General features: G+C 38.6%; 1 long non-coding RNA gene across 1 annotated transcript in view; it reads left to right on the top strand.

The window, feature by feature from the left end:
• Positions 1 to 13637, top strand: part of LOC115935006 (uncharacterized) — a 214332-nt gene extending 200695 nt beyond the window's left edge. The window contains exon 3 of the long non-coding RNA XR_010134115.1: positions 11432 to 13637. This is a non-coding gene — a long non-coding RNA (uncharacterized lncRNA). The remainder of the gene's footprint in view (positions 1 to 11431) is intronic.
• The last annotated feature ends 387 nt before the right edge of the window (positions 13638 to 14024 follow it).

Here is a 14024-nt window from a genome sequence, read left to right as displayed (position 1 = left end):
AGACTTAGTTTCAAAAATCAATAGGACATGGAAAGTAGTTAAAATCCTGAAAGTGGATGACAGTCCAAAGAGAACCTTCACCATGAAAAAAGCAGTGGAAGAAGAATGGAACTAGGAAACTCAATGTTTAAGAGAGAGGCAAACTGGGAGTAGCTCATGAAAGAGATAGAGAAGGACTGGACAGAGGTAAATATAAAGAGTTGAGAAAGAGACCTCAACAAAGCTAAATACATCAATCAGATCAAGAACAATAAATAAAATCTCAAAGTGCCCTTTGGACTTGAGTATAATTGAGTCAGTGAATGCACTTTGATAGAACATGTCAATTAATTGGTTGGAACAGAAAGTAAATTTATGTGAGCTAAGGAATGATTGGGTAGTGCCAGAATGAAGATGGTGAATATAGGTTATTTTGTCAAAAAGTTTAAAAAGAGGAAGCAGCAAACTAGTTTATTAATGGGGACATAAGGTCAAGAGATTTCATAAAATTAGAGATTCTTGGTCATGTTTATAAGCTACGGAGAAAGAAATGGTAATGCTGGGAATATGAGAAATGGAAGATATAAAATAAATAAATGGCATCCTTATTTCCTAGTCAACAATTACAGTTTTGACTACTATGCATTTGCTATAGGAGACTAATTTTTCAAGAAAAATAAATATATTATGAAACAACAAAATCCTTATAAAAAGGGCTGAATTATTCAGGGAACTGAGCAGGAGTTTCTGAGACTGAGGGTTTTAATCATGGCCAGATGATTATTTTACTACACAATGTAGGGCAAATTATTTTGATTTTCACTGGCTAGGAGGCATGCAAAGTTAACTTCACTAAGCTGAACTTACCTCTCTCATTTTTCATATATGTAATGTAAGGGTGGTCTAGTCCCTGAATAACTAGGATGGATAATTAGCTAGGATGTTTGTAACAAAAATATTTTGCAAATAAAAAATGCTGCACAACAATTTTTCCAAAATATGTCATTTTCAATAAAATTTCAAACTGCTTCATGGTGTACCCTATTTAGTGCCTAAAAGCCTAGTATTAAAAAAATTAATAATGGTAGAATTTCAGAGAGTAAGGAAGCATAGGTGTTACTTGTAAAAGACTCAGCCTTTGAATTTATTCCAAACACCCCAGGTTAGCAGATACCACCAGCCCTGTGAAAACTTTGAAATAACACCTTTGTAGCCATCTGGTTCAGACTTGTTTTCTGATATCTCAACCAGCAACTTATCTTTGTGAAGTGGGGCAGCTTTTTTGCTTTTGCTCAGTTTGCAACCAGGTAAGCACTTGCCATACTGAGGTCATGATACAAGATGCGATGTCGAAGAAAATTATTTTTGCTGTTCTTCTCTACTTTAGTTCACTTTCTCATTTAACAGCTATTGAGCGTTATTTATCTCTGCATGGTTGCTAGCCTGGCAAGCTTACTCTCAAAGCTGTGGTGATATAGCCTCCTCTTCTTGCTACTCTAGCCTAATCTGAAACAAGAAGAATTTCAAAATTGTAGTTCTTATTTCATAGGAAATGCATTTTCAACTGACTATTGGTGGTGACTTTGAGTACTGGGTTGAAGAAAATGATGAGGCAAAGGTGCAAGCCAATGAAAAAGAATACAGTGTCTGTTGTGGGTGTAGAAAAAGGAGAGACAGCATGACCACCAGGTATTTACCATCCCCACTGTTTAACCACACTTTGGGATGTGGCATCTATCATTGGAAGCACTGATCCTGTAGCCCAATGATCACCAATTTTCTGTCATAGTTCAAGTTCTAGGAGCTTTATTTTCATGTTGTGCCCTGTTTCTGAGTCAATCCTACTAACTGTTAGTTAGTTGGCTGGGTCTTGAGAAGTGACAAGCATCTATCATATAAAAGGCCATGTGCTAATTATTACAAGAGAAGAAGAGATTAAAAAAACTAAGGTATCTGTTCATAGGCATGAATTATTTTAATTTACTTTTTTCTTTGGTTTATTTGTTGTTGTAACTTTTCAATTCACTTTCTGTGGTAGGTTTTTGTGGAGCTGACTAGCTGTCAAACAATTATTTTCAGTTGTTTGGCAGAGAGAGAAAAGGGGAGTTTATAAAAACCACAGGCTTCATCTTTACCAAAGGAAAAATAATCTCTACATTTGAATCAGTATCCTTATTATGACATAAAAAAGTCTAATAAGCTTAAAAATATTACATGAAATGCTTAGAAGACCTATTTGTTGTATTAATAATTCTTGGCCATTAAAACTTTGATACCCATTGCATATGAATAATATCATCTAATTGAAATAGGGTTTAAAAAAAAGTTCTGCACTGCAGTGAACAATATAACAAGTCAATATTTAAACTATCTCAGTTGTCCCAAAATGATTTGTTTGGTTGGTTATTTGTTTGTTTAGTAATGTATCTTTTAGCTGATTTTAAAAATCCAGACTCTAATCAAGGATCCCACACCTTGCATTAGTTGTACTGTCTTTCTTAAGTTCCAAGCAGTTTCCCACCTATGTTTTGCCTTTGATTAACCTGCCATTTTTGAAGAGTTAAGGCTTGTCTTAGAGAATTTCTCTAAATCTGTCTGATTGTGTCCCATGACTAGATTTAGGTTAAATATCTTCGGCAGAAAAACTGCACAAGTGCTGTTGTGTACATTCGATTACATCACATCAGGGGCCTCTGTGTGTTTTGTGTGATGTTTGGTTACCTGGTTAAGATGGTGTCTGTCAAGTTTTATTTTTTTCATTTTGAAGTTATGCTTTTCCTTTATAATTAATAAGTAATCGATGGGATGACATTTTGATACTATGTGAATATCATGTTCTCCAACACACTTTCACCCAGTAGTTTTAGCATGCACTGATGACCTTTGTCTGAACTACATTAGAGACTGCAAAATAGTCATTTACTAATTTTATTATCCCTTTTACATTTATTTTCTGGCATTCTTGTGTAAACAAAAGACTCCTTCCTCCAGTATCACTACAGGCTCAAGAATTTTAAAAAATTCAATGTGTTACGATCCATTATGTTCATTTTTTAAATTCCCAAATATCTCATATTTGGCCTTTCATGCTGGCCGCTTTGTTCTTTTGATTGTATTTATCATTCTCTGGGCACTTCCTGAGCTTTCTGACACAGAATGTTCAGGGTTCACCTTGTACACTGTCTGTCTGTAATCTGGAATTAGCCATTTCTCCAGGAAACATTGTTTGCTTTCAGTAGTGAGTAGTGAGTAGTATTTCAAAACCAAGATCTTGATATTAATATGTACAATGCCTCAAGGTGACATTATTTCTGGGTCCCTTCAGGAGGCAGAGAATATATACATTTTTGAAATCATGAATTCGTGCTGATGACTCCATTTCAGATCCAATACCTCTGGATTTCTCCTTACCTTCCCCATTCCATATTTACACACTGCTTCTCCCACAGTGTGAACCCTGAATCCTGACAACACCAATGTATTTGCTCATTTGCTTTATATTATAATACACAAAATAGTTTTAATAATCAACAAACTTACTAAGTCATGTTCTTCTTTCTATCTTGAGAAAATATCTCACTAAAGGTGTACATTAAGTAAAATGTGTTCATGAGTTATTTGAATCATTCTTTTCTTTCCTATGAGGTTGTGTTATTTTAATATACGGTAGGGTCAATTTGTTTCTGTTTCAGTTATATTTTAGCATGTGTTTTCCATCCTTGCTGATACAATTTTATTTTTGAATACGTAAAATATTTATACATCCCCCAAACCCTCAAAACTATTAAAAATTTGTACTTTGAGAAGCCTTATATGCCTCCCAACTTGTGTTACCACCGATTTCCTCTCCTCTGACCCCAAAGAGTGAACCATTTATATTTATTTCTGGTGTATCCTTCCTTTTTTTTGACAAAATAAACAATTATATATTTATGTAAGATAGATATATACAAATGGCAACATACTCTTTTGTATCTTGCTTTTTTTCTCTCCATATTCACTCTCAGAAGTCTTCATTTTTTTTTTATAGCTCTAGTGCAAAAGGGTACTCCATTGTGTGGCTATGGTAGAACTTGTTCAATTAGCCTCCTGTAGATAGACATGGATAATTTCCATTTTTAAAAAAATGACGAAAAATGCCACAGTGAGTAACCTTTTTACCTAGAATTGTTTTCTTTTTGTGTTTATAGCACTGTAACCCATTGGAAGCAAATTCCTAAAAGTGAGATTTCTGGGTGGAAAGGCATTTTGATAGATATTATCAAATTTTTCTCCATGAGTATTGTCAGATTTTTTTTGTATTACTACTAGCAATGTATGAGAAAATCTTTTTCCATAATTTTTTCAACAGAGTGTGTTACCAAGCTTCTGAATTTTAGGAATAAATTCTCAAAAAATGTTTTCAAACTAATTCTGATGTGCAGTCAGGTCGAGAACCACTAGCCCAGACAGTCAGGGATTCTAAGAGGATACAAAACGAAAGCCGTGATTATGGTAACAAGCAACACAGAAGTAACTTGAAAGGAAGAAGGAAGAAATAGCTCATTCAATTTTTATTTTTTTTTCCCAGGCTTGATATTCCCCAGAAGTAAAGATTAACACCACATGATACAACCCATGTTTACCTTAAAGCGAATTACACCTGTTTGGTATCATTTTACATACCTTACTTATCGACAATGTCCAGTTTGGGTTGATGTCTGTTTAGACACTAAGTGGGAAGTACTTTCAAGGTACCTGGCATCTTAGATGATGCACAAGTTAACACTCACCCAAACATTATTATTTAACTGAGCTGATAGAATCGAGGTACCATATTTTACAGATTCTAAGATATTTTTTTTTAACATCTTTCAATTAGTTTGCATCTTACAACTGACGATGTGCCATAATTGAATTGGCGTTCTTTTTTTTTTTTTTTTTTTTTTTTTTTTTGAGACAGAGTCTCGCTCTGTTGACCAGCTTGGAGTGCAGTGGCACGATCTTGGCTCCCTGCAACCTCCGCCTCCTGGGTTCAAGTGATTCTTCTGCTGCAGCCCCCCAAGTAGCTGGGACTACAGGCACGCACCACCATGCCTGGTCAATTTTTGTATTTTTGGTAGAGACGGGCTTTCACCATATTGGCCAGGCTGGTCTCGAACTCCTGACCTCATGATCCACCCGCCTCAGCCACCCAAAGTGCTGGGATTACAGGTGTGAGCCACCGCTCTCAGCAAATTGACAGCTTTTTAAAATCTCTTCAAGGTGCATAATATAACAGGGCATCTTGCAATCAATGGTGTATCAGATTTGATGAGATATGGTATGACTTTTTTTTCTGTATTCGTTTCCTAGGCCTGCATAACAAAGTACCACAAAGTGGGTGGCTTAAAACAATGGAAATTTATTATCTCACAGTTCTGGAGTCTAAAAATTCAAAATCAAGGTGTCAGCAGGTCCATAGTCTCCTCTCTAATCTGTAGGATAGAATCCTCCTTTGTGTCTTTCTTGCTTTTGGTGGTTCACAGCAATCCTTGGCACTCCTTGACTTGAAGCTGCAGCACTTCAGTCTCTGCCTCCATCACCACATGGCCTTCTCCCTCAGGTGTCTGTCTTCTCCTCTCCCTATAAGGACACCAGTTATATTTGGATGAAAGACCCACCCTACTATAGTATGATAGCTGATTATATCTGCAAAGATTCTATTTCCAAATTAGACCCTTCTGAGCGAGATACTGGGAATTAGGACTTTGACGTATCTTTTTGGGGAACCACAACCCAATTTATATATCATCTTATACCTTTTTATTTTTTGCAATTAATTCTCATTTGTCTGCTCTGACTGGATTTAAATCTTTATTAACAGCACGTATTTTATATAGTTTTTTTTGCATTAGTCCACTCTTGTATTGCTATAAAGAAATACCAGAGATTGGGTAATTTATGAAGAAAAGAGGTTTAATTGGCCCATGATTCCACAGGCTGTACAGGATGCATGGCAGCAACTGCTTCTGGGGAGGCCTCAGGGAGCTCTTACCTATGGCAGAAGGCAAAGCTGGAGCAGGTGTCTTCTATGGTGGGAGCAGGAGGAAGAAAGAAATGGGGGAGGTGCTACATCCTTTTAAACAACCAGATCTCATGGTAACTCACTCCCTATTACAAGAACAGCACCAAGAAGACAATGCTAAACCATTCATGACGATTCCATCCCCATGATCCACTCACTCTCACCAGGCCCCAAATACAATATGGGGGATTACAATTTGACATGAGATTTGGGTGGGGACACAGATCCAAACCATACCAATTCTCCTTTCATTTCTCATTTCTCTCTCTCACTCTTCATCTCTTCTTGTTTTTCTGGAAGGTGCACGTTCACGTTCCTTCCTGTTCATTTTTTTTTTTTTTTTTTTTTTTTTTAACGGAGTCTCGCTCTGTCACCAGGCTGGAGTGCAGTGGTGCAATCTCGGTTCACTGCAACCTCCACCTCCCGGGTTCAAGCGATTTTCCTGCCCCAGCCTCCTCCACAGCTGGGACTGCAGGCGCCCGCCATCACGCCTGGCTAATTTTTGTATTTTTAGTAGAGACAGGGTTTCACCGTGTTGGTCAGGATGGTCTCCATCTCCTGACCTCATGATCCACCCTCCTCAGCCTCTCAAAGTGCTTGGATTACAGCTGTGAGCCACCGCGCCCAGCCCCTTCCTGTTCATTTTTAGGCAGCTTCCAGGGCTGCTGTTGATCATGCCTGAAGCTGCTTTAAAGGCAGAAAACTAGCAGTGATATCAAGATTTGTAAGAATTCAAGTACATAGAGAAAGGCATTTCAGATGATCCGGGAAGTTGATGTGGGAGAACAAAGTGGGGAGCACTTGTCCTACCAGAGAAAAGACTTATTCTAGAGCTGCAGCCATAAAATAATGGTGGTGACAGATAGATAAATACAACAATATGAAATATAATAGAGGATCTAGAATTATATCACACATATAGGGAAACCTGAGATATGGCAGAGATAACACTGAAGTTTCTAATACTTTTAATATGAGATTTTTGAAATAAAAGGATAATTAACTGAAAGGATCCAAGTGGCTTTCTAGGCTAATTATATGCATGCTTTCCTTAGTGATCCTGAGTACCCATATGGTAAGAATGTGGGCAGAGAATAATGTGATGGTGTTTACTTTTCAATATCTCTGCCCTAAATCCTGTGACTGGTGGTGAGTACAGGCGGTCCTAGTTCCTAGTGCCTGTTTTCTTTTGCATCCCTAGTCCAACCTTCAGTGTTCTCCTCTTGACTCTCAAGCTGGTCTCTGCCAGCTGGTTATGGGGCTTTTTGGGCTGCCTCTCTTTGCCCTAGTGTCCAGTTATTTATAAAAATAGAGTTGACGGCCAGGCGCAGTGGCTCACGCCTGTAATCCCAGCACTTTGGGAGGCCGAGGCGGGTGGATCACGAGGTCAGGAGATCGAGACCATCCTGGCTAACATGGTGAAACCCCGTCTCTACTAAAAATACAAAAAATTAGCCAGGCGTGGTGGCGGGCGCCTGTATTCCCAGCTACTCGGGAGGCTGAGGCAGGAGAATGGCATGAACCCGGGAGGAGGAGTTTGCAGTGAGCTGAGATTGGCGCCACTGCAGTCCAGCCTGGGTGACAGAGTGAGACTCCATCTCAAAAATAAATAAATAAATAAATAAAATAAAAAGAGTTGACTTTCTTTACTCCTAAAATGTTCCCTGTCACAGCTATGAATACTATTACACTACTTTCTCTCAGTCAGATACTGAGCTCTTAACGTACTTACAGAGCTACCTGCCCTCTATGGTCAATTAAAGTTCCCCTTCATGGTCCTGGAAGGGAGCCCACCCCTGCTTACAAGGTCAGTAGCCTGCCTGGCCATATCTCTCTGGACTAGCTGATCAACTGTGGCTGTCAGCTGCACTGCCTCCTCCCCTCACCATGGTCACAGGCTTTCCTGGCCGCTCAGTGGACACTTGTTCCATGCCAGGCAGCTCCCCGATCCCTTACCATCTGTGGTGATACGAAGTCTCCCTCCTTGCTGGTTCACGACCCTTGGACAAGTAAGGCAGATTCTGAAATCATTTCATGATTTCAAATAGGAAGATAGAGTTTCCTAGAAGACCTCAACTAGAAAGGTCCTAAGAAGAACCAGACTACCTTTTAATTCTACTTTAGAACTTCCCTTGAAATATCTGGCTGTTGGAAATGAGAGCCAAGCAGGTGGAAGAAAGCCCATCAGAAATTTAGAATTAATATTTTTCACCAGGAATTTTTGTTTGACAGATTTTTCCCCAGTTTTTTTGTGGCAACTACATATATCATAAAATTTACCATGTTAATCACTTTTAAGTTCAGTGGGATTATATACATTCATAATGTTGTACAAGCGTCACTGCCATCCATCTCCAGAATTGTTTTTATATTGTAAAACTCTATACTTATTACACAATATAGATGACAGGTTTTCAAAGAATGCTTTGCAATAGTTGTTTTTGTTGCTGCTTTTTGAAGGTACCATCACATCAGTCGCTGAAAGTATTTGGAATATGATTAGCAAGCTATTGGAAAAATACTTATGATGCTATCTAGAAAAACAAAATATCACTTACAGTATTGTTAACTGAAAATTTTATTTGAATTTAAATTTATCTTCTCCACTCACAGCTCAAAAGGAATTTCAATTCAATGTCTAACTTGAGTGCAAACTAATTGGTTTCTCAGTTGACTCAACTATGTTTTGTGATATGAAATCTAATGTTTTGGGGAGTTCATACCTGGATAAGGAGATAAAAATATTCTTTTGTACATGGAATTCTTTAAGTATGGGACTCCCTCTCCATGGTCAGTGGGCATAAAAATAGAAGTAAGACATTGTTCCTGCCTATGGAGCTCATTCTAGTGGGTGAGTCCACACATTGAGATACGCTGAGAGTAGAACTGCAAGGACAGAACTAACATGAGAGCGCAAAGGAAGCAAAGCTGCCAGAGTGTGAAAAGAGGAGCGTTCCTGGAGAGGGTGCCAACTGAGCCAAGCATGAGTAGGAGTTGGCCAGGTAAGCCTGAGAAGATTGTGGAGGAGAGTCTGAGAAGACATTCCAGGTGGAGAGATGGAGCAAAGACACAGCTAGAAAACAGAATTGTGTAGTGGAGCTGCTGGTTAAGTTAAAGTTCAGGGCGTGGAAGAGAAAGGGAGGAAACCAGATTGGAAACCAAGCAAGACACTGAGGACTTTATCTTTCTTGTTGAGGGGCCTGAACAAAGTTCTCTGAAGCAAGAAACTATACAAAAGTCTACTGAGGCCTTATCATGTAGCATTCCCTTCCCAATCGGGAGAGTGACCATCAACTTCTTGTGGGTAGCGCAAAGGCAGATTTTCAAGAGGTCAAGATAACCTATGGGGAAGCTGATTTAAAGGCTGTTTTATGTTGCATACCAGCTAGAAATAAACCAAATATACAAAAAAGAGTTCAGACAAGCTCTGATCACTACAGAGATTAGGACGGCCACACTTTAGTCTACTTTTGGAGTCTGGCTCCTGACAGTTAAACCTAACCAAATTCCTGAGTTGCTAAACTTTAGTTTGCATTTTTTGATTTCTTCTTACAGAAATGTCTCTAATGGTAAGTTATACCTTCACATTTGTGAGCAAGGAAGTTAAATGTAAAATATTAAAATTACCAAAAGAAAACTCAATTGTGGGTATGAAAAGGATGTCTTGGGCAGATATCCACGCAGAGGGAGCATTTTTTGACAAATGCAAATACAATTGTTTGAAGAGATGATAAAAGATACTTTCACTGCAATTATGCTAAAGAAGGTGTCAGAAAGAAAACATGACCTGAAACCTGTTCAATAATTTTGCAGGTACTTTCACTTCTATGTGTACATCAGTAAGGATAGACTTACAGGAATGATTGAAATCAATCTGGTTTGAGTTGAAAATGTAGTTTGGTTAGAATCAATTTTAGAAAAATCTTCCTTGTCCCGTATGGTTCAAATAATGAGGAAGCTAAAAAGCTTTAAGTTGTCCACAATGGAAAGGTCAATAAGAACTATGAATCCCTGTTTGCAAGCAAAAGAAAATTCAACTCTGGCTGACTTACAAACTAAAGGAAATGTATTGACTAATGTGATTGAAAAATATAGAGATCAGGCATAATTTAACTTGGATATTCATGATGTAAGAGCTGTGGGAGGTACAAAGAGGAGCTGGTGCCATTCCTTCTGAAACTATTCCAAACGATAGAAAAAGAGGGACTTCTCCCTATCTCATTTTATGAGGCCAGCATCATCCTAATAGCAAAACCTGGCAGTGACACAACAAAAAATTTCAGGCCAATATCCCTGATGAACATCGATGCAAAAATCCTCAGTGAAATACTGGCAAGCCAAATCCAGCAGCACATCAAAAAGCTTGTCCACCACAATCAAGTCAGCTTCATTCCTGGGATGCAAGGCTGGTTCAACATATGCAAATCAATAAACGTAATCTGTCACATAAACAGAACCAATGACAAAAACCACATGATTATCTCAATAGATGCAGAAAAGGCCTTCAATAAAATTCAACACCTCTTCATGCTAAAAACTCTCAATCAACTAGGTATTGATGGAATGTATCTCAAAATAGTAGCTATTTATGAAAAACCCACAGCTAATATCATACTGGATGCGCAAAACCTGGAAGCATTCACTTTGAAAACCGGCACAAGACAAGAATGTTCTCTCTCACCACTCCTATTCAATATAGTGTTGGAAGATCTGGCCAGGGCAATCAGGCAAGAGAAAGAAATAAATGGTATTCAAATAGGAAGAGAGGAAGTCAAATTGTCTCTGTTTGCAGATGACATGATTGGATATTTAGAAAACCCCATCGTCTTAGCCCAAAATCTCCTTAAGCTGATAAGCAACTTCAGCAAAGTCTCAGGATACAAAAAGTATAATAATAAAAATAACAGCTGTGGATAATTTCTTCATTTTGTTGCCCTTTAGACACCGGGCCTATTCTTAGTCTGGCTTCCCTTATGGTAAATGCTAGAATCTCTCAGGACCATAAGCTCCCTTGTTCACTTGGGGAAGGAAGAAAGAATTTTTTGAACAGTCATAGATCAAATGTTCTGAACTTCACTCCCATCAGGCTATTGCCAGACACATGCCTGCCCTTGAATCATTGGCTTTTACCAGGGGATAGTCAGGATGCTGACTGGTTTGGACTAGGTTCTGCACCGATCACCAAACCAATAACTCTGGCAAGGGGAACAGAATTACTTCAATTGGCTCAGATTGATCAGAGTCCAGTAGAACAAAACCCTGTGCACTAATAGGTCTGTGTCACTCAAAAAGGCATTTTATTTTTCTAGTTCACAAAGAGGTACCTATGAATTAGCAGCAGCCATGACCTTGGAGTTTGGGAATCAATCTCATTGGTTTTTGTATTTCTTTTATTTTCACTTTCAGATCCAGAATTCACCCTGCTGTTTCTCCATGAGTCTGACCTGCATCAACTGCCTCCCTTATTCTGGGATTCCAGTTGTGGAGCTCAAGGACAAGTCCATTCTGGGCTGGCTGTATCCAACTTCTTTAGTCCAACTATATCCCCACTGGAAGCCAGGCTCTTTCCAACAGCTGTCACCCATGCCTCTTTCTATGTTTGTTATCTGTCTCTAGGTTCTGGTAACTACTTCCTTCCCTTGCCCCTTCTGGCCTAGGGTGCTACCAATCCCTCCTCCCAATCCAACTGTCACTAGCCTCAAAGTACTTGTAGATTCCTCACCTTACTTTCACCTTAATAAATAGTCCCCCTACTATCTCTCTTCAAAGCACCCAATTTGAGTGTGCTATCTGTTTCTTGCCAGGATCCTGGTTGGTACATCAACCAAGCTGCACAGATGGAGGAGCACTGTGCTGAACTTTAGGAATGAAGCCACAGGGCCCTCACTGCCCCCATAGCCACTTTGGTCATCTTCTGCTTCCCTGAAAGACTAAATTCAGTTAGTTCAGATACATACACATCCAGACATGTCAGGGAAAACTCCATTTTGTAAGGATCTCTGCTTAAAATGCCAAAGGTTTGAAAGTTGGCAAACACTTGAGAAAAGCGCAGTTCTCTGTCTTACTCTTACTCTAAACTTGGAGATAAATGCATTTTTAAAATTGTGCATGTTAGAATGCTAACGTGTACAGGATCATTTCTGGTGAGACACCACAAACAATATTTTATGAGGCCAAAATAAGAAAGAAGGAAATGCAATAGCTCAGGAATCTCAGGAAGAGCTCATCGAACACTTTGCCTTTGTCTCAGACCATTTTATCCACAGCCCTGTTAATCAGGATTGGATATACCTCCATGAGGGAGTCTTAAACGGAGGGAAAGAGATGCCACAACTAAAAAAAAGAATGCAATAGAAGTTTGTCTTAATGCCTGTTCTGTGATGCACAACTTTCGTAAGCCAAAATTTTAACCTTATGAACAATCAGTTCTGTGCTGCCCTAAGCAGAGAACCATAAATTAAAGATAAGCAATGGTTCAGACTTTCCAGGGCCTTGACTCAGGAGTAACTCTGAAATCCCAACCAAATATGTATTTGGTTAAGCAATTTGGCACATTTTTCTATTTTGAGGCATTAAACTATAATTACAAGTCACTTTTATTTCATTCCAAATAAATGTCCCTAAAGTAGATAGAACTAGAGGTTTCCTTTTTTTAAAAAAAAGGAAACAGGAAAACAACAAACAAAACCAAAAAGAACAAAAGCAAAACAAAACTTAGTCAAGCTAACAAATTGCATGTATGGTGTGTTTTATAATTTGATCAATATAAAAAATTGAGTGTGCTAGTGCCTCAGGAGGACTCAGAGGACTCAAATACTCAGTAGGTTATCTGGAGGAATTTCTCATTGGAGAAAAAAATTAAAGTTCTTTTGAACAACCCACATAATCAAGATAATAATAATTTAACCTCAAGTTTTTCCTTGATTAAAAAATCCCTTTGCTATTCTGCTCCAGTGTTTGTAATAGATGGTTCAACAAGACTGGTGTTTTGTTAGTTGGAAAAGTAAGCTGATATGAGGGGTGGGGAGAGGAAGGGCAGAAATTTATTAACAATCAGCAAGTAAAGAAAAACAGCCTGCAAATTGTAATGAAAGGAAGAAAGGACAGGAAAGGAAAGGTAGGGCTAGTGGAGAGTGACCATTCTGCCTGCTTACTGCACAGGCCAAGAACAAACTCACGATAAATACTCCAGGTCCTCAAGAAAAAGGTTTCTGTGCTGAATTATGGTAGTCTACCTGAAATTGGGATGATGAATTAGAAAACCTCTCTCATCGCTTCGTCTTGTGATTTATTCATTCAGTGCCATTTATTGTATAACTATATAATTTCTAAAGGGGGATAACTACAAGAATAAAATGTGATTTCTTCTTTCAGAGATCCCCAAATATAGAAAGCTATTCATATACTGCTTAGATAAACAAAGATTATCTTGTTTTTCTACATTCTATATAATGTTCCTTAAACTCAAGCTCTCTTCTCCCCATCTCTACCTTACCCCTCTGGGTAGCAAGGAAAAATAAAAATAATGTCATTCAATGGTTTCTTTGCCCCTCCGATTTAAACAGTCTATTTTGATTTCAGATTTCTCTTTGAGGTAAATATTCCGGGAATTCTAAATTTAAGTCCTTATTATAGTGACTTCTTCCTTTCAATTCTTACTTCTTTCCAACGTGGTGTCTGTCCTAGTGATCCTCTTGATGCTGGGAGGAGGAGGAGTCACCTGTTCTCCTGTGGTCTTTCACTGGTTTCCACAGTGGGTGGCTGGTCCAATCCTTGGGTGCAACTTGGTCAGCTCCAGTGTGCTTTGTGGGGTCATGTTTCTGAGCTGAAGTCAGCAGCAAGGGAACTCATGGTCTACTTCTTTGACACACATTCTTTTCAGTCTATATTTGTGGTTCATGGAACTCCTAGAGGCAAACATGGTGCCTGACCACAATGGCATTTGATTTTTTGTTTACTCTGGTATCAATCATAATTTTCTTGTAGCATTTGAAAGGAG

Source organism: Gorilla gorilla, chromosome 5 (genome assembly GCF_029281585.2).
Source record: "Gorilla gorilla gorilla isolate KB3781 chromosome 5, NHGRI_mGorGor1-v2.1_pri, whole genome shotgun sequence".
Classification (NCBI taxonomy): domain Eukaryota; kingdom Metazoa; phylum Chordata; class Mammalia; order Primates; family Hominidae; genus Gorilla; species Gorilla gorilla.
This window is presented reverse-complemented; position numbering and strand designations above follow the sequence as displayed.